Here is a 20,431-nt window from a genome sequence, read left to right on the forward strand (position 1 = left end):
CTGAGCTTTGGATAAGATAGTGTGACACTTTAGTCTACACCTTTCAGAGTTAATTTCACACTTGCAGTTGTTATAACATCCTCACTGAAGTTCAGTTCTGTTAGTGGGCACATAATTATTTTTTAATCAACTCCAAATAATGGTCACTTAAAAATTGACACACATTAAACTCAGAATTTGCTGTGAAATAGAAATAGCAAACGATAACGTTATGATTTTGCTTCACCTTATGTCAAACACAATTTGCCTACAAAGGAGGTACGTGAAGGTTGTTAGGTAATAAAGTAGGCCAGAATAATGAAGCTGTCATGGTTTTGGGTCTTGGGTTTTGTTACTTCCTGTTTTATTTTGTAGTGTGCTGCCTCATGTGCCTTGTGTAGTTTTACTTCCTGTCTTTGTTTGCTTGTTTTCCCACCATTTTTGATTATCTGCCTCGCCCTGATTAGTTTCACCTGTGTCTCGTTTTCTCCCCCTCACCTGAGTGTATTTACGTCTGTGTACTTCCTTTGTTCTGGGTCTGTTCATCTTGGTTTATGTGCCTTGTGTTCCAGCCATCTTTCTTTGTGTTTGTTCCTAGTGTATTGGATTTGCTACCTTGATTTTTGGACTATCTACCTGTATTTGGACTGCTGTTTCATGGTTTTGATCTCTGCCTGCCTGTCCACCCCTGTAAGTGTTTGTACTTTGACTTTTATTAAAGCATTGCACTGCACCAGCTCTCTAGGATCAGTCCTCCTTGATGCCCCACTGCGAGGTCTCACTGGTGGGCTACATCCTAGCTTTTGATCCCTCCGTGTTGTATCTAATGTGGCCCCACCGGGGCTCTGAGCTGTATTGACCTTTCCCAGGGGCCCTCCCATGTTATGCTCATCTGAAGACCCCTGGAGAAGGCCCAGGGAAATATTGACGTCTCCTATCATCAAAAACAGCTGACATCTCTCTGTTTCCGCTTTCTCCTTTCTATCTACAGGGGTGTGTGTGTGTGTGTCTGTGAATATGGTGTAAGTGCCCTGCCCATATTACAAATGGAGAGGTCTGTTTTTGATTAATACTGATTGATCTCACTGAGGTGTTAACCTCCATGAGTCCTAATGCTTTCAACTCTAGTGGGTTCATCAGCTCTCTGGGTGGGAGGGCATATTGACTAATATGACTAACCTCCGCAGGGCAAATCCTTTCAAAATTTGAAAATCTGTGCATGCGCCCGCGGTGGCAGAAACAAACAGCACAGGGTTACGGTAATGCAGTCGATATCAAGAAGTTTGCAGTCTGTTAGTTGAATGCTCGTCAGCAGTGTAAGTAAGTACCAATTTAATTGTTTCAAAAAGGACACAATGTATCCTTGAGTAAATGTAATAATGTTCCAAATTTTGAAAGGATTTCTTTGCTTGATCTCTCTGCTGTAACACTGGCCTGTGTGTCTCTGTCTGTGTGTCTCTGTCTCTCATCCAGTGGTTGATCTGGAGTGCTACGACTTCAAAACCAATACATAAGAGAAACAAATTCCGCACACCATGACTTATGTCAAGGAAAACTCCTCATTTAAACCATTAGGTGTACGAGTATGCAAAAAAAAAAAAAATCAATCCAAAAAGCTTCTCTGTTCCCTCCTCGTTGGGATATATTGACCACTTCTGTACCCATGACGTGGCTGAGATCATGTTTATGCTCATTAAAGTGCTGAGCGACATTTCGTGTCCATGTTGACCATGTTTCCAAAAATTAGCACGCTGACGAAGGGCATGCTTTTTACTGAATATAATCAAGTTCTGCTCATTTAAACATCTCTTACAATTTCACCACTCACAAGGGCTTAATAATGGACCACATGTGTTTCAGCGGGCCACATGAGAAATGAAATGTGATTAGATGGTCTATATTCTTCCACAAGATCTATTTCATGAGTCACTGTTATGAGATGGCTCATTAAAATGCTAATTTGTTCATTTATAGGAACAACTAATACAAAGTCTAGCCTTGAATATGACCTATCATGAATCCTTGGCCGTAACTTTTGTGGCTGCTGTTTTACTTTTAAAATACAAATGTATTTGTGAGCAAACTTTTTTTTTGTTAATATTAATAATAGAAAAACATGTCAGGCAACATGTTGATTCAGGTTTACAAAACTCTGCTTTTTGCAGCCCAGTGGGGTGTTTATTCAATCAAAAGGCTTCATGTTCATGTCTAAGTGCATGAGAGCATGGACAATCATCTTGTGTTCAGACCTCTGCAAAGGATGCCTGCTCTAAGAGAATGTATCCATGTCCAGACCACAGAGAGATAAGCGAACCTGAGGACTGATTTCATGAGGTTAGTAGTTACTACAATGTCAAGGTAAATGGATGACATAAAGATAACTGTACTTGTAAGTTGTGAAGAGAACAGTACCTGATATATTTTATACTATTTGATTTCATAATAGTTTGTAATTGTATTATGATTGTAAAATTAGTTTTCAGGGGTCATCTTGTGCATCTTAAATGCTTAATGTTGTTTTTGTATGCACAGTGTGTTATTGTGAAATATAACAATTTTTCCAGAGCTTTTATCTAATGATGGAACAAACTTTTTTTTTTTATGCGCTTGTCAAGATTGACTGATATCTAGTCTAGCAATAATCATGTAAATTAAATATGATCAGTTGAACTGTAATCATTTTGTGGTGTTTTGAATTCTTTGACAGTACTACACAGCTAATACAGCAGGCAACGCAACTGGCTAGTTGACAGAACTGTGGTTAAAGGAAAAGTTCCACATTTTGGGAAATATGCTCATATGCTTTCTTGCTGAGAGTTAAATGAGAAGATTGATACCACTCTCATATCTGTATGCTAAATACAAAGATACTGCCAGCCAGCAGCTACCTTGCTGCTGCTTAAAGTGCTTAGCATAAAGACTAGAAACGGGGAAACAGCTGGTCTGGCTCTAACAAAATCTAAATACATGTTATGTCTTGTATTCATCCATAAACCAATGTGTAAAAATGACAACTTGCTGTTTTTATTGAGGGTTATGTATAGACATTTTCTATTCCTTGGCCGGGACCAGTAACTAATCTCTGTTGGTTGCCTGGCAACTGGTCCTGTTTTGTTTAATGGGCCTAAAGTGGGGCCATGGTGTTCATGGCCACTAGAAGATGTTATTCATGTTTGTTTAGGAGTTTGAATGCAGCCTGACTAGTACAGGCCATCGAACATTTGCTAATACAAGGTGGTGGTCTGTCAGAAGTCACCTCATGATGTAATTTAGCAGTTAACAAAATAACTGCTAAATTACATCATGAGGTGACTTCTGACACGGTAAAGTAAAGTTGTGTCATACTCAAACATATCTGTGCAACTGCTATCACATACAGTGATATACTGTAGTTTCCTACTCTCTCCCTTTTAACTTAACTTATTTATATTCCTGCCACCCTCCTGTGTATTATAGTTAGTCTTTACCTTCGGTCTATAGGGACCGAGACGCTGCTCTACAGCTACATCTGCTAGTCTGCATGAACTCTATAATGGCTGAAAAAACTTGATTATACAGTTTGTATTTCAGAAGCCTTGGGACCAAATTGAAAAGAAAGCGAGAGAAAACCCATAGTGAAGAGAAACCTACACTTCAGTGTATCCTCTATAGTGTTATTGTGTAGGTTATTGTAGTGAGAGACATAATGTATTTCGATAAACAGAACAATGCTGACTACATGTCTTAAAGAAAAAAAAAAGGCAAGATTATATTTCATGGAAAAAGCAACATACTGCACTGTAAAAAGATGATTAAGTGAGACTAGAAAAATAACTTCTCAAAAGGTAGCACCATTATACCTACTCCTGGTTTCCATAAAAAACACATGTATACTTGGACGTGGATGGAAATGCACATTTGCATTGCTTGTGCACATATACATTTGCACCTCACATGCATAAGTAAATGGTTTGCTGTCGTGCAACATTATGTGATTACTGAGCATCTTTGGGTGCAGTGGCAGGCTTGTGGTGAGACAGTCATAAATCTCTGACAGGGAGACAGACAAAGAGATACACAACCCGACAGATGGGAGTAGAGAGACTGAGTCTGCAATTCGTTTAGTGTAAGAGCACCACGTATCTTTGGTGCTTGGACGATTTGTCATTTTCACTTAGCAGTACAACTTATCAAAGTCAATCTTGAATGCAAACACGTATGAAGATTATAGGCACATGTTAGACAGGGACTCAAAAAAACAACCTAGATGCAGTAGTTTTAGAGATTCAAACTATAAAAATAGACTTACAATGGGGTTTGAACTGGAGCATTAGGATTTTGAGTACTTTTTAGAATAGTTTGACATTTTAGGAAATATGCTCTTTTGCTTTCTTACGGAGAGTTAGATGAGAAGCTTGATACCACTCTCATGTCTGTATGTTAAATATGTAGCTGGAGTCAGCAGCTGGCTAGCTTAGCTTAGCACAAAGACTGTAAACGGGGGAAACAGCTAGCCTGGCTCTGTCCAAAGGTAATCCGCCTACCAGCACTTCTAAAGTTCACTAATTGGCATGTTATATCTTGTTTGTTTAATTCGAAAAAACGTGTGTAGTGTAAAGTGTAAAAAGGACAATTCATCGTTTTACAAAGGGTCGTGTGCCAGACTATTTCTTGGCCAGCACCAGTAACTTCCTGGAGTCAGGGGCGTAGGACTGGGGGGACAAAGGGGACTGAGTATGCAGGGCCCTCATGTGAGGAGGGCTCACAAAGGTACTAGAATGAATACCTGTGAATGTTGGGAGGGGCCTATGTACAGAATTTTGTGCTACACCCTTGGTTACCTGGCAACTAGTCCCAGCAAAGAAATAGATAGAAATAATAGATTTTGTTACCTTTGGACAGAGCCAGGCCAGCCGTTTCCACAAGTTTCCAGTCTTTGTGCTAAGTTAGGTTAGCCAGCTGCTGACTCCAACTACATATTTATCGTACAGACAGTGCATAGAAAATGAAATCTAGGTTGTTGTTGTTAGATCTGTGAAATCAGGTAAATCCAAACTCTGAAGTCGGTCGCTGACTATGATCATTTGTCAGCAGTCCAAAATAAAAACCGCCCATTCACGGTATCTCGATGCATTCAACTGTCCCTCTCTGATGGCTCCTGATGATTCTTGTTGCCCCGTCACTCGGCTGTTGCCTTTTTCTCCTTCTAACGCCTGCACTTCCTCTGCCTCCTTAGTGAGTTTTTGTGGTTTTGCTGCAAGTGAGCCTAGAAAACTATCAAAGATGTGTTCCCATGACAACCTCCATCCAGCATTAGTGACACAAAGTGTCAGGGAGTGTGTGTGTGAAAGAGAGCGAAATAGACAGGTGATGTGGGTGGAAGCAGTTTCAAATGAAGCATAGAGAAACGACATGTGAAGTCGATGTGTGGGTAAAAGGTGAATGTTGATATGGCCAGTGTAGAGTCTTCTTGGCCAGTTAACAAACAGAAATTAATATGTACACACATGCATATAAATATACCTTCATATTTAACTTTTTTCTAATCTTTCCTAACACCCCAAGAGGGCACCTTTTATTTCATTTCCTCCCGTGAGTGGGAATTACGTCACAGATGCATTTACATTTCTGGAAACATGCATGCAAAGACACACACGCTTGCGCACACACATTTGGGATAATTTGATGATTTTATTTTTTAAGCTTTCATGTAACCGTTCCTTGAGATTATTATCTTGGGTTTCAATTGTTCAGAAAAGAGCTGAAAAACAGGTTGTGGTTAGTGATATTGCTTCTATTTAATAAATCATCTTGTGACATGTTTCTGGCACCTGTCAGCTCATAGCCTGAAGTAGTCGCTCAGGGTACTCTTGCACCTCCTGCCTTTCTTCCTGGTCTTTTTTTTTTGTGTCATTTTCTCCTTCACTGTAGGTGTTGTTTTCAATCTCACTCTCTCTATCCTTTACCTCTCATCCAACCTTCTCTCCCTTTTCCTTCTCGTCTTCATATCTCAATTACACAGAAGAGCAAAATCTTTTTTCCATATCTGTTGTTGACATTCTTTGACATTCTGTTTCGTTAAACAGCCCACAAAAACACCTCAAAAGTATTGCAAGTTTTTTTTTTCTTAGACACACAATTCTTGCAAGACCAAGCACATCTTCAAAGTTTCAATTGAGATACAATCTCGCTGAAACTCCAATTTATAAACCTTCCCTTCGGGGACGTGAACCTGTATTTCATACATGTCAAGCTAAATTATTCTATGCTCCCTCTTTCTTCGCCCGCGTCTACCTCTTTCTCTCTCAGACACATGAAATACAGCAGACGGCTTCTTGGCTTTTACTGGATGCTACACACAGCCGCACAATTAAAAGACATACAGCAGGGCAGAGGGGAATCAAATTTACTAATGTATCTGCCAAGGTTGCGCTGTAGTGGTGGAACATGGCTACCTGACCTCTGGGACGCCTCGCAGGAACATCTGTCTCTTTCATGACAGGTTGAGGTGAAGAACTGGTACATCTTGGCAGAAGGGGAGAATAGCATTTCTGAATTCACCAGCATCCATTTTTTTATGTGACATAGTACTTGGTCTTTACGAGGGTGAAGGGTGCACATAATAGGATTAGGAGGAGTAGATTGATGATAGATTGGAAATCAATACAGTACAGTGTCAGTATATCTGGTGTTAGCGTCGGATTCCGTTTCAAGTGATGTCATTTTGAAAAACAACGTGAAACTTAATTGGTGGAGATTCACTGAAATTGGATTATGTTAGAAATGTGATAGACTGATGCATGTGTCATATTTCTTTGGAGCCTGGGAACATCTGTGTTTGCGTGCAAAATCATGCAAATTGCCCTGAGCTCACAGCCAGGAAATTGGAGGTTATCACAGATTATGATATTTCTAACATCTATTCAGTCTGATCACATCTCATTTTCATAACCATATTACAAACCTTACATATTTCCAATAAATATGGTGGCCTTCAGTCTCATTTTACATGACTGTTTTGTTTTGCAGTGAGGACATCAGTGTTTTGTCCCTCCCGTCTCTCTGTAGGAGTCTGCCTGTTCCTCCTGTGTCCTGCTGGCATGTTGCACAATACCCTTTTAGTAAAGGAGAGCTGGTTGGTGTGAAAATGCCAGTGTTTGTGAAACTTGATACACTGAGGTGCAGGGAACACTTCCAACAATGAGTGCCATTTTACTTTTATAGGAATGTGGGCACCATTCGCTTACACATTTCTAACCTATTTTTTTTGGGGGGGGGGCTGCATCTCACAATGCTGAACTACTGATTTTAGTTTTCTTACAGCATTTTTCCTCGTGTACTTCACAGGAATGGCTCCAATGGGTTTGTTCAGCACAGTGCTTCAGTATCATGTTCTGTCTCAATGAATGCCACCTTGATTGAGCACGGCCAGCATGATGATATCAAAGCTAATATCACATTATCAATCAAGAGATGAGGCGTGACCTTTACATAGCCCAGTGTTGTGTTGAGACCTGTGTGTATGTTTGTGCGTGCTTGGATCTGTTACTAGGCAATCGCCGCAGGCTCGTTATGTCGTTATGCTTGTCCTCCCACAGCTGTAAGCCTTATCACTATATGGCTGTGTAAACTTGTTTCATTATGGAGCAAAGCTTTCCTGTGAACCCAGATAAATAACAAACTCTGTGGCTACGGGAGCATTTTAGGCCCCAATCTAAATGGTTGACAACTCTTTCTCAAGCCCCACAATCATCGATATCACCAACAGTGGTGGAAGCGCACTCAGATCCTTTACTTAATTAAAAGTACCCATAGACATTTGAAACATGACAATGGGCCCCAACTAGACACAGGTTTTTTTTGTAAGGAGTCACAGGCCAAAAAGTTTAGCAACCACTGGTTTTATCATTAACAGTGCACTGTAATACGGTGTAGTCCCTCATTCGTCCAGGAGTGTTCTATCGTAGAAAAGGTTTCAGTCGTAGTCATCTGGACACTGTTTTCAGAATCAAGACGTTTCAGCTGTGTCACAATTGAGAATGACTTCCGGACTTTCAGTGCACTGTAATTTAAATGCTTATCATGTTTTTTTGCCTTTATTTGTAGTGCAGCTGAAGATAGACAAGAAAGGGAGAAAGAAAGGATGACATATAGCAAAGGGCTGCAGGCTGGATTCGATACCCAGGCCGCTGCGGTAAGGACTCAGCCAGGTGAGCTACCTGGGCAACCCTATCATATGGTTTTTAATGTAAAAATGTTAGCTGCCATAAAAATGTACAGGGGTAAAAAGTGCAATATTTCTTTCTGAAATCTTGTGGAGAAGTAGAAAATATCATACAATTATTATACTCAAGTTAAGTACCTGTTAAGTACTTGTACTTGAGTAAATATATTTAGTCTGCCTTTATAATAGCTGATAACATGCAGGTAACTGTTGTCAACACAGGCTTTCTTTCTTTCATAATCTGTTGATGATCAGGACCTTTGAATGAGCTTAATAATGCTAAAACCTTTGGTGAAAGTACAACAAAAAATAGGTTTTGTTCAACACCTGAGGGAATTGTATTTGCCCCCCCCCACATCCCTCTCTGTCTTACTCACGACTTTGCAGCTTTGTGTATACTCACATAATCCCACATTCCAGTTCTCATCCATGCCTTTTTACCAGCCTTTGTCATTCTGAAACTCTGTATGTTTTAAAGGACTCTAGTACAGATTTAGTCTTAATTAATTCCCATGGTAAAAGATTGTTTTCAACTACTCAGACGTGGCTGCTGTAAAGTATCAAGAGGGGGAGAGAGGATGGTTCAGCTATCTGAATTTTAAATGCCAGATCTTTGGGGGGCAGAAGCTGGAGTGTTTGATGAAGAGATGGAGAGGAACGCCTCACTCACTGCGAAGGTGCAGTAGTCACATTGATGCCACTGAAAGTCAAAGTGTGACATTGCTGAGATTTGAGAGTTTGGTGCTTTCTTTACTCTTTGTGTACATGTTGGGTGGCCACTGACTCTTGATTTTGATTAGGTCGTACATGATTCATGCAAGTGCATAGGGACACACACACTCACTCACGCACGAACACTTGTCTGACAGAATTGTGCTAATCAGCCGCTTACCTAAGATAGATTTGCTGTCCAGAGTATTTGACCAGTCGCATCCTTGAGGAGAGCGGTTGAAGAGAAAGAGAGCTTGAGAGAGTAGCTTTGGTTGGGTATGAATAGCAAGGCTAATCGCCCCAGGCCATGGGAACCAGCTAGTTGCAGGGCTAATAATATGCCGGATTGGTGCTTCATGTGACAGCCAGGGAGCTGCTCTGCCGGGCAAGATGGTGACCCACAGTGGGAGGGGATTGAGGTCAGCTTGATGCTTTATGCCACCAAAGCTAGCTCAGGCTTATACAAGGAGAATAAGGAGCACTGGAAGCTATGTTAGTGTATGTATACAAGACAGATGTGTAAAGGAAAGGATGAGAGAGAACGTTAGCCTGTTGTGAGCTTACAGAAAGTGTAACAGAGAACTGATGGTGATGATGGTCTAAAGCCCAAAGATACACCGTGGGCTAGGAACAACACTGGCCCAACATTGACTGGATTAGTATTGACAACATTGCCCTGCTGTAAATGTTTCTATGCCTTTGCATACAGAAACACACAGAAGTACTGTATATTAATAATGTATATGCAGTGTTAAGATATGCTTAAGTTGTGCTCAGTAAGGTCATATTGTCTTTCACAGTAGAATTTGCAGACAAGCATTTCTCCCACTTTTTTTTGCATGTTTTAGCTCATTTACTACTAATCACTTTACATTACTGCTGACTATTTCCCAAAGGATACCATGGTTATTTAGAGTTTTGACTGTTTTTGCTCAGTGGTTTACATTCGTGTCATGTGAGATTCAAAGAATCAACTTGCAGAGATATGAACCTTGCTTCGTAATCCATCACAGTGAACATCATGTCCTGTTTTATTTTTGCCAAAGTTGAAAAGGATCATACAGTATTTGATTGCCTCTTGCATTAAAAAAGGCTGCAGTTCAGGCTAAAATCTGCACAAAATATGATCCTTGAAGGCCTACAAACTGTCTCTCTCTTGATGAACTAGTACTGAAAATCAATACCTGCAGTAAGAAAATCATTACCCAGCGGTGCTCCGTTCCTTCAGGATCGAACAAATCTTAACAGCATCTGACCTTCAATGATCATCTCCCAACTTGAGAAACACATTGGTTCTAATTGAATCCTGTCATTCTGCACCTGATACAAAGGCATTGCATCTCAACCCTTCTACCCAGTCACTGTGCATACATTTTTCAATCTCTATTGACTCTCCCTGTCAATATTTCTGATACGTAAAGGGGCCGTTAAAATTCATGAAGGGTACGGGTGTGTAGGTCATAGAGAAACCAAAATGAGCACCATTCTCATGAACCCTGCAGAAATTCTTTGAAATCACAAGTGTACATGATTTTTGCAGCATAACAACCCAGCCCCACAACATTAGGTGCCTAGAGCTTTATCAATTTATGTCCAGCGAATTTTGTGAAACATGAAATGCTGTAAAAGTATTTACGAGAGGCAGCTTTTGGCAAAAATCTGTCTGCTTCTTCTTGTGAGGCTGTGCATGGATATAAGAAATGACCTGAATTGAAATGACAGAGAGTGGAAGAGGATGAGGGGGAGAAACAAACACAGAAGAGAAAAGGAAACCAAATTTACAGTAGAGACAGCTCCTGCTAGCTTTGGTGTGCTCTCTCTAACTCATTCACTTTCTATGATTCACATTCAAGCAGTGCACCCCGAGAAAAAAAAAGAAAGAAAGAAAATAAAAATTGCCGCCCCCTCTGCCGCAGAAGATTGCAGGTCAGACATGTTTGCAGAACACTGAAATATTATTGCTCATATAATAAGAACTCCTTGGTTAATTTTGCACTGGTTGTTGGCCGATAGTTTGACCTGTGAATGTGCCAGGTCACTGCGCACTGGGAGGCATCAGTAGAGCTATTAACGACTAACTAAGCTCCATCCGTCCTCAGATTAGCAGTGTGCCGGGGTGCTTGAGAAATAATCAACAGCAGAGAGAGTGGTGGCTTTCTCTCTGACAGCTGCATCATCTTCTCTTGGCTCTTATCTTTCTGTCTCCCTTCCCTTAATCTTTTCTGTCTCGCCCTCTTCTCTTTAGCATCCAACTTTCTGATTTCCATTGCTTTTTCCCTCAACAGATCTTTCTCTTTCATATGTCTTCCATTTTTTTAAAACTTTGTGTCAAAATCTTTTTTTCCTGTTATCCCCTTTCCTCACTTTACTGTTTCCTTTTTTCTCTGTGTCTCCCCTCAAACTGTTCTCATTTCCTTTTTGGACACTATAAACCTTTAACGGGAAAGCTGCAGGCTGCCATGGCTCTCCAAATAAGCAAATATTCACACCACAGAAGTGAAGCTGAGGAATCCAGAGGAGCACGGGACAAACTTCAAACGAGTAATGCTCTCTCTTTTCCTCAGTTATGTTTACTGTAAGGTGGACATCTTTTACCCTTCACAGGCAGCAATTCTGAGTGGTGACAGGAAAATATGTGGGAATGTTAGGGTCATTTTATCAGCAATGAACAAATTTGTAAAACTTCATGCAATTGTGAAAGACAAATACTGCAAATTTTATGCTGGAAAGTCATAACCATCTATTCAAAAAAAGTGCTATCCACATTTGACATTTTCAGTGAAACGACTGTTGATTAATGACCATAAAGAACATTTGCTTCTGCAGCCCCATTTATTTATGTGTTGACAAGGCAAACACGGGGGGGGAGGCTTGCCCCTGCATTAGTAAAAGCCATGACCAGGTTGCACTCTTTATTCTGTCCATATTAGCTGTAATTATTCCTCCTTATTGGTGCTTAAGAAACCCAGCACTGATCCAAAATAAGCCAAAACCGTTCTGCTTGTGACTAACTTCATGCCTTAAATAGCCAGGAGGAAATCTAATGGTGTAAAGGAATACTGAAGGTGAAAAACATGCAGGATCTTTTAAAATCATATGTCTTTGGGAAATGAAGTGGCTAACAGTTGTATCAGGCCTGTAACTAGGTTATCTCACTAGCCTGGAACACAGAAACATCTGTGTATTGTTTATATTCAGTAACATAAATGTTGGAATGTGTGTGTTTTAACACATAGAGAAACAGACTGTAGATATGGATTTCCTAATATGCAAAATTTGAGGATTCAGGGTGTTGATGCTGTTACTGTGCTGGAAAAAAAATATGATATTAACAATGTAATTGCATACTATTGCTATATTTTATATTCAAAGAGCATATTTGAAAGCAGGTTTTACCACTTTGCTGACGCTGTCCCTCCCAATCTAAACACATATCGTTTCATGCCGTCTGACTGACTTTGAGCACAGTGCAAACATTAGCAAAGTTGATTACAATTTGACTGACTGTACTGGGTAAACATTTGTTAGATGTCTTGACAGAGAAAGTAGGTCCTATTTTACTCTCCCTCAAACAAGCTGTTTCAGTTAAGAAATGGCTTGTCTTATATTAACTGCTGGCAATGAGAATGTCTCATTTAAGCACATTTGGTACAGTGTATCCTGTCATGCAACAATGCACAAAAAAGGTGTGCTAAGATATGAAAATAATAAGAGGTAGATGCAAAGGGACTGAGTCCACTATTTTCAATATTTACTATTACTATATACTGCAACATATGATTTTAATAGACATTTGCCAGCCAATCATAAGTGAGTATATGGCAAGCCATTTTAAGATTTATAAGCTAAGTTTGACTATCTGGAATTAATATTACAGATATTAGCAATGTCATTTTGACTAGTTAAAACTTAATTTAAGAAATCTAAAAAGGACAATGTAGATATCTTGAATTGAGGGGAAATAAAGATATCTTGAACTGGAATTAAATCGCAGATATCTGAAACTGGAATTACAACTAGTCATAATTCAGTTGCAGATATCTGCAATGTGAACTGTAGATATCTGTAATGCGAAACCCCATACACATGAATGGTAAAAGTAGTTTGAATCTTACTAGTCAAAATGTAATTACAGATATCTTGAATTAGAGCTTTGACTAGGCAAAATGACATTGCAGATATCAGTAATGAATACCCAGTCTTGCTAATATATTTCAAAACGGCTTGCCATAGTGAGTGTCTCTGACAGAACTAAAGAAAAGTAGTCCTTTTGTATATGTGGTTGGGTTTGTCCAGTTTAGTGTAAATTTCAGCCCATGCAGATGTGCTGGCGTCAGTGGCTGAAGGCTATAGAGCACTGTTAGAGGGAGAAGCATGTGTGAAATAGAACATAAACATACTCACTCTGTTCAGTGTACAGTCAGTCATGTTTAGATCTTCTTTTTATACAGCACATTATAACTCTCCTCCCTACACCTCGCACCCTGAGGTGTCAGAGCAGTGTGTGCTTTATGACGGTCCCAGGGGAGACTGAAAGATTGGATGGACACGCCTTAATACCATGAAGGTCACCATATTGGCTTTGTGTCATTGTGGAACAGGACTCAGACTCTACCCTTGCTGCATATACGCAATATGTACTATTAAAAAAAACAGATAAAGATATAAGATAGATTGAATAGTGCCTGAAACTTTGGCCACTGTTATAGCTCAGAGAGAAACAGCTCTTAAGAGCAGAGTCTTTAGAAATGGATTGTGTTTGAGTGTGTTTTTTTTTTTTTTTTTATCATCTCTGTACTGTGGGATTTATGCCACCCCTGTCTAAAAGTGCCCTCACCCTGTACTTTATGGCACTAATATGAATCAGAGTTGGAGTGCAGAGAGCATAGGGAGTGTAAAATATGTGCACTGGCTCACCTCTAGCAAAGCCCATCACTCTGCCTTTACTGCAGGTTCCTGTTGGGGTTTAGTGTCTTTTATGGATGGTAAAAATGTAGGGACTAAACATATAGACCCTAATGATTTTATACTGCATAGAATTAAAATTGAATCTAGACATGTTTGACTCCATAAATGAGAAATCCTGTTTGTGATATAGCTCTTCAGCTCTTCTTTGCATTTCAGTTTAAATTTTCTGTCACCAGTGGACATAGGTTGAATTGTTTGACCTTGAGCCCTTCATTCCAATGATATTCTCTGACATGAGCTCTAGGAAAGCATCAAATAACACAAAATAAGTTAAATAAGTTTAGTCTGATTTAGAAGGGATGTTGTTATTTTATATGTTCATACCATACACATATCTACTTTTGGCTGTTTCAAAGCTTTCACAGTAAAAATAAGTTGAATGTTAGTTTGACAATATACAGTACTTACTACCATTCATGTCTCCCATCATTTGTTTATGGGTTTAACCGTGTGTCTGGTGCATATCTTCATCATATGGGTCTCTAAATCACCAGAGTCACCACCTGGATCAGTCGTGTTGTTATTTAGTAAAGGGAGGAAACAGTCCACCGCCGCTTGTCCGTCATCCAAACAGACTGGCTGTGTGGCTCTTACTGACAGTGAAATTAACTAAAACAGGCTCCTGTGTGTGTTTGATATGATTGATGATGAAAGCTCTACTTAACAGCTTCCTGGTTTTTGGATTCTTCTTCTTATCTCTTTTGCTTCCCTTCTGATGCTCCTAATCCAGCTGGGGGAACATTTTCTGGTGACATTTTTTACTCAAATTGAATGAATTAGTTACCTTATACTTATTACCCTTTACCCTATACATATTCTTCTCTTCTTCTACTCTGAAAGAGAGCCATCAAGCTGTATACCAGCGGTCCCCAACCTTTTTTGTCTGACGAACCCATAGCCCTATCAGATGATGTAGCCCTTCATCTGCACCAATATGTTCTTATGAATGGATTTTAAACTGGATGTTTTTAACACTATTAATTATAGAAAAGTGGATATTGTTACATTTCATGCAATTGAATTGGGAATGTTTGGTTGATTTGCAAGTATTCATAGCCTACTACTGCCACTTGGAGTGGCAACAGCTGGATGTTTCAACCACATTTGTACTATGTCAACTTTGCTTTAAGCTATTTCAGCAGTTTATTCATTAGTTTTTGACAACTATCAACTGTTTATCCATACCTTTATCTAACCTTTTCAACTATTTCTACTTTTAGCTAACTATATCAACTGCTTATTCATTGTTTTTATCTATTTCAACTGTTTTTTTTCATTATTTTTGGCCATTTCAACTGGTTTATGTAACACTTAGCATTTCAACTGCTCATCCATTACTTCAACTATTTCAACCATTTATCCAATTGATTACTACAGATCATTTTCCTCCTTAAAACAAATATGTGGATATATTTTGTTAAATCACAATTTCTATTTTTTAGTAGAGTTGGTTGAGTTTAGTTGAGTTACTTTCTTCATACGTCTCCTGGTAGCTCCATAAGTAATGATGATGATGATAATAATAATAATAATAATAATAATAATAATAATATACTGATGATGATAATGATAATAATGATAATCATCATCGTCATCATCATCCCTGTTGCACACAAGTAACCCTGGTTGAGAATTACTACCATATGCCAATATAATGCTATTAGGCTATTAGTTGAAGTAAGATTTGGTTTTAGCCACTGTAACAGATAGGTAGTAATAATGTTGCTAAGCAGAAATGTTTTTGATATATTTGTACTGTAGGTATTACTTTATTTTGTAGTGTTTTAGTGTTCCATTAGTTATTGTGGTGTTTTCAGTATCAGTAAAACAGTGCATGCTTTTTGTTTGGGGTTTGGGGAACTTCTGTCCAATCCAGTGAATCAAAACAACACTGTGGTAACACTGTTGCCAAGTGATCATTGGGAAATGCTGCCCAGAACACCACAGCAATGACCGCATATCACCAAAGATGTCACAACACTAAAGCAAACAAACCAGTAAAACAAAACAAAGATAACACACTCACACACATAATGCACTTGATTTTTGCAGACTACCTTTTCATATTTAAAGCAAAATTAAAAAATGTTTCTGTCTTGATCGAGACACTAATCACTACTACATACAGCTAATCGCTGTACATACAACATACTGTATACACTGTGTTTCAAGGAACTTTATTGGATTTTAGCCTAAATGCGGGTAAAAATGAGGACATGTTAATAAAGTATGAATTAATGGCTCATAAAGGTGGTGCTTAAAGCAGGGGCAGTGATTCAAACATTACAAAGCCTCTGTATATAGCTATGTTAGCTCTGGATTTCTTCACCATCTATCTTCACGAGAGCAAGTAGTTGTCTCCCGTTACAAAGTTGCACAGTCACACCTGGCTTTGCAAAACTAGAAATGGAAAAATTCTCCAGAAGTTCTAAAGACCAAAGAGGCAGGAGGCAAGAGGAGTCACTTCTCCCTTTATAGAATCTCACAGTCCAGTGATGGACTGAAAATGCTGCAGTGAGACCTGCACAGGTGTAGTTGTGGGTTCTAAGCATTCTAAGACTGTATAAAACATGGACGTAGAGTCTGTGACGTCACCCATAGATTTCAGAAGAGCCGTTGCAAAGCTCAATGTGGGTGGCTGACTCCAGCAAATCCAAAAATGGACAAAGACGTGGAGCCGAGTGAGGCCTGGTTGCTGAACCACCTAGCGGCTAGCCATATGAACAGGTGGGTCACTCAAAGCAGCCACGTATAATTTAACCAGGTAAGTTATGTAAAAATTCACCCGCCTCACAGTTGTCATGAAGGAGGAAATTAACTATAGAGACCAAAACCGTAATTTGTACCAGGCTGTAAACATGTTTATTTCTGCTGTGAAGTTGGGCATTTTAACATGGGGCTCTATGGGGATTGACTCGCTTTTGGAGCAGGCCTTAAGTTGCCATTTGAGGAACTGCAGTTTTTGGCACTTCTGTGTTGGCTTCATTTTTAAGCCAATTTGCAGCAGGAAGCCTTGGGAATACTGAAGAGACTGTAGTATGCAGATTTAGTGAGATTTTGATGGAAAAATATGAGCCTGATCTGAATTGTAGCCAGTGCATGTTCTCAGCAGCTCATGTTTTACTTTAAATGGCCCGACCTGGCCTCTCCCCTTTGAGCTCAATTAGAGTGCTATGCTGTTGTATTGGTGAAGCCAAACAGGCTGCACTAAATGAATTCATTATGCAAAAACAAAGTTTGAAAGCCTCTTTTTCTCCACGGATATTGTTATCTTTTGACCGCCCCACAAACGTGGCAAATTGAACCTCTGACAATCCATTCAAAGATGGGAATTCTAAATCCCTTGATGTGCGGTCTGTTTATGTATTTACACCTAAACTGATTTACATTTCTATGGCTGCTGGGAAATATGAAAATGAGGGGCAAAAAACCACTGTAGCGCAGTGTTCCTGCACAGATCACTTGAGCTGTACATATTAATTGAGACATTAAACTTAAACCAGGTTGTGTCTCTGACATCAGAGACAGGCAGCAACCTTCTAATTCTCATTCTGCCTGGTGGTGATTCACAAACACACACACACACACACACGGACTGTGTAGACCCTTCAAAGCGTCGTTACTTCAGCCTTGGGTAGCCTACTGCACCACCCATTACCCATTCACCAAGCAAACTTCAATTATGTGCCATATGTCTGACAACACACAAAAACACACATTGATCGCATGTCTTACGTTCAGTTTATATATATGATTTTCAGTTACAGCAACATGCTCTATCAGGGCCACTTCATTAAGCAGCACGGCACAAACACGCTGGTCAAGACCTCGACATATTAAAATGAAAAGCCACTTTCTTAGATTAGATGACTGTCAGATAGGAAAGGTGCTTTAATCTAAATCAATATGAAAAGCCACAGCCAATCGATATGTTGGCGGGATGTGACTGTATTGATTAAATGATATTCAGGTCAGTCTCATTTGGACATTAAGAGCAATGCTGTTGCAGTATAAATAACAGACTTTCATTTTAAACTGGACCTCACATAATTATTTTTCCCCTCCCTCAGCGCAAAACACAAGTTAATAATTGCCGATATTTTTCACGTGTGCTAATGTGTAGTGCTCAGGCTTTCTGATAATCTGAAGCTGATAAAAGATACTCAGCTGCTTTCATTGCTGGCCTGACTGTTTACTTTTCCTTCTCCTTTTTTCCAACCCCTCCATCCATCCATCTGTCCTTCAGCTTGAGAATACGAGCAGATGGAAGGGGAATGTGCTACCTGATGCCAGCTGGTCAAGCGATAGAGGGAGTACGGGACAGAGAGATGGATGGGGGGGAGTAGAAGCCCAATGTACTCCTGCGGTCATGGCACAGTGGTGCAGTCTGCACCGACCTGTAATAAGACAGCGGTGACCCTTGCCTGAGCTGCCCTGGAAAATCATATGGATTTTTCCAGATCTTTGACCTAGTTTACAGTGGGTGACTGAGAAATCACCTGATGTTTTCCTACGCTTGTCCTCTTTTACTCATTAAACTCTTAAATTGTATTCTTTCCTAATCTTAAAGGGCAAACTAAAAGAAAGGGCAGCTGTTTCTCAAATGATTTAAGAGTTACTTTTACAACACTCTCCCTTGACTCATCTTATAAAGCAACAGCATGCACCATGATGAATAAAACATGAGAGGGATGTCATAGCTTATTCTGACTGCTGGCTTTATCTCCCTGTTGTCCAAAGATTAAATACTTAACTTTGCATTACATTGTAATGCATTGGGTTTACATTAAACATGACAGTATTTTGTCTAGACTCCTACCTCCGTCTTTACTGACGATGTCAGAGGAAAAATATCCACTGCCCTTCTCCTTTCCTCTTGTTTGGGATCAACTGTAATCTCTGGAAGGACATCACACACACACACACACACACACACACACACACACACACATGCGCACGCAATATCTCGAAACAGACTCCTGTTTGCACCATTAAACCTTTCTTGCTCAAGATCTCTTCCAGGTTACAGTGGTTGCTTTGGTCAACTTGATATAATGGGTTAAAGTGCACACTTTGTGCTGTTAAAAAGGTCATCTTCCTGGGGAGTTTATTTACCCTGTTCTCATGCAGGGAGGAGAGGAAGGCTGGTGGATAAGTCGATTCTTGAGCCTGCCAATTGTGAACAACCTGGCGATGCAGCTCCTCCCTCTTTCGCACTGTCAACCTTTGCTTCAGGACTTTGGCAGCCTCTTTCTGTGTGTGCAAGTGTAGATGTGGGTATGTCTCTGTGTGTGTATGTTAGTTTAGGGGGAAGACCATGCCAGTGCCAGGCCAAGTAATGCAGTGTCCTTTGGATGCAGGCCCATCAGAGAGGGAGACAGAACATTTACCAGCAGGGAACAACTTCCAGTAACATGGACTTGCTTAGCCAACTGGGGCACTTGCTGTTATTTACCTATTGGTAAAATGAGGATTTTCTATATGAAAATTGCTAATGCAAACATAACAAAATATGACATTTGGTTTGGCATGTGTTTACCATTAAAGAGTGTTACTGTCAAGTCATTTAAAAAGCTCTATTATAGGTTCACATAATTCCCATTTTCTCTTGAACAATCAGCTGTTCAGAAGAGACTGAACACTGTCAGATCCCAATTTTAAAGAATGCACATGCCACAGTGCAAAATATGAGTGAGATGTATTTTTTTTATTTATCCTTTTTGACACCATTTGTTCCAAACAGCTTCTCCCTGTGTGTTCAGCACATCAGGCTTCCCTCCCAGTATGTTATTTCAAATGTTTGCTTTTCAGATTCAGTACTTGCAGAGCTGTTGCTCTGATGTATTGTGCTCAATAGTACTGTTTTTTCCCAGGATGATTTGTTAATGCATATGACAAATACATCTAACAAACAAAACCATACCTGTTGATGAAGATGAAAGGTGCCCTCGCCGTTTTTAAAGAATACTGGTTAGTACAGTATGTGGGGCCTGTGTTTCTGTCTCCTGATAGAAAACTCTCCCAGAGGACAGACAAAGATAGCACTTTTTTCATTTTTTATTCAGTGTTTTATTTTGCTTTTAGACATGTAGTTAAAAGTCATGTTGTGTTCTGACCTGAACCAGCATGTTTTAAACATACTGTAGTCAGTAAACAATGGTCTGCTTCACAAAAATGTGATTACATTTCTATTTGTGGGAAGATGTTTACATGGAAGGGAAAAGATGAGGTGCATCCATTTACTGCATGATGTAACATGATTAGCAGTTGTTTGAATCAACACTGCTCTGATTTTGAGAGATTAGAATTCAGGACAACATCAACATACAGCCTCCATTTTCGTCTGTGATACAGCACAGATTGCTGGGATACTCATGCCAACTAATTACAGATAGAGAACGAGGGATTAGGATGAAAGGAAGAGTATTTGGGGTGAGGTGAGATGGATGGTTGCATGTCGTGATGGAGGGGCAGATGGCTGAGAAGATGAGAAGAGGACAGAGCCGGATTTACAACAGGAACATCTCCTCTTTTACAGAAATGAGTCTCTCTGGAAGCCTCGTACATAGA

At 39.7% G+C, this 20,431-nt stretch overlaps 1 protein-coding gene across 1 annotated transcript in view; it reads left to right on the top strand.

Annotated features, from left to right (window-relative positions):
- Positions 1–537: 537 nt before the first annotated feature.
- The window catches only part of LOC122868452 (protein Tob1-like), a 50,113-nt gene continuing 30,219 nt past the window's right edge, over positions 538–20,431 (top strand). The window contains exon 1 of the mRNA XM_044180427.1: positions 538–669. The gene's annotated coding sequence lies outside the window, so the exon portion shown is untranslated. The remainder of the gene's footprint in view (positions 670–20,431) is intronic.

Source organism: Siniperca chuatsi, linkage group LG21, assembly GCF_020085105.1.
Source record: "Siniperca chuatsi isolate FFG_IHB_CAS linkage group LG21, ASM2008510v1, whole genome shotgun sequence".
NCBI classification, from domain to species: domain Eukaryota; kingdom Metazoa; phylum Chordata; class Actinopteri; order Centrarchiformes; family Sinipercidae; genus Siniperca; species Siniperca chuatsi.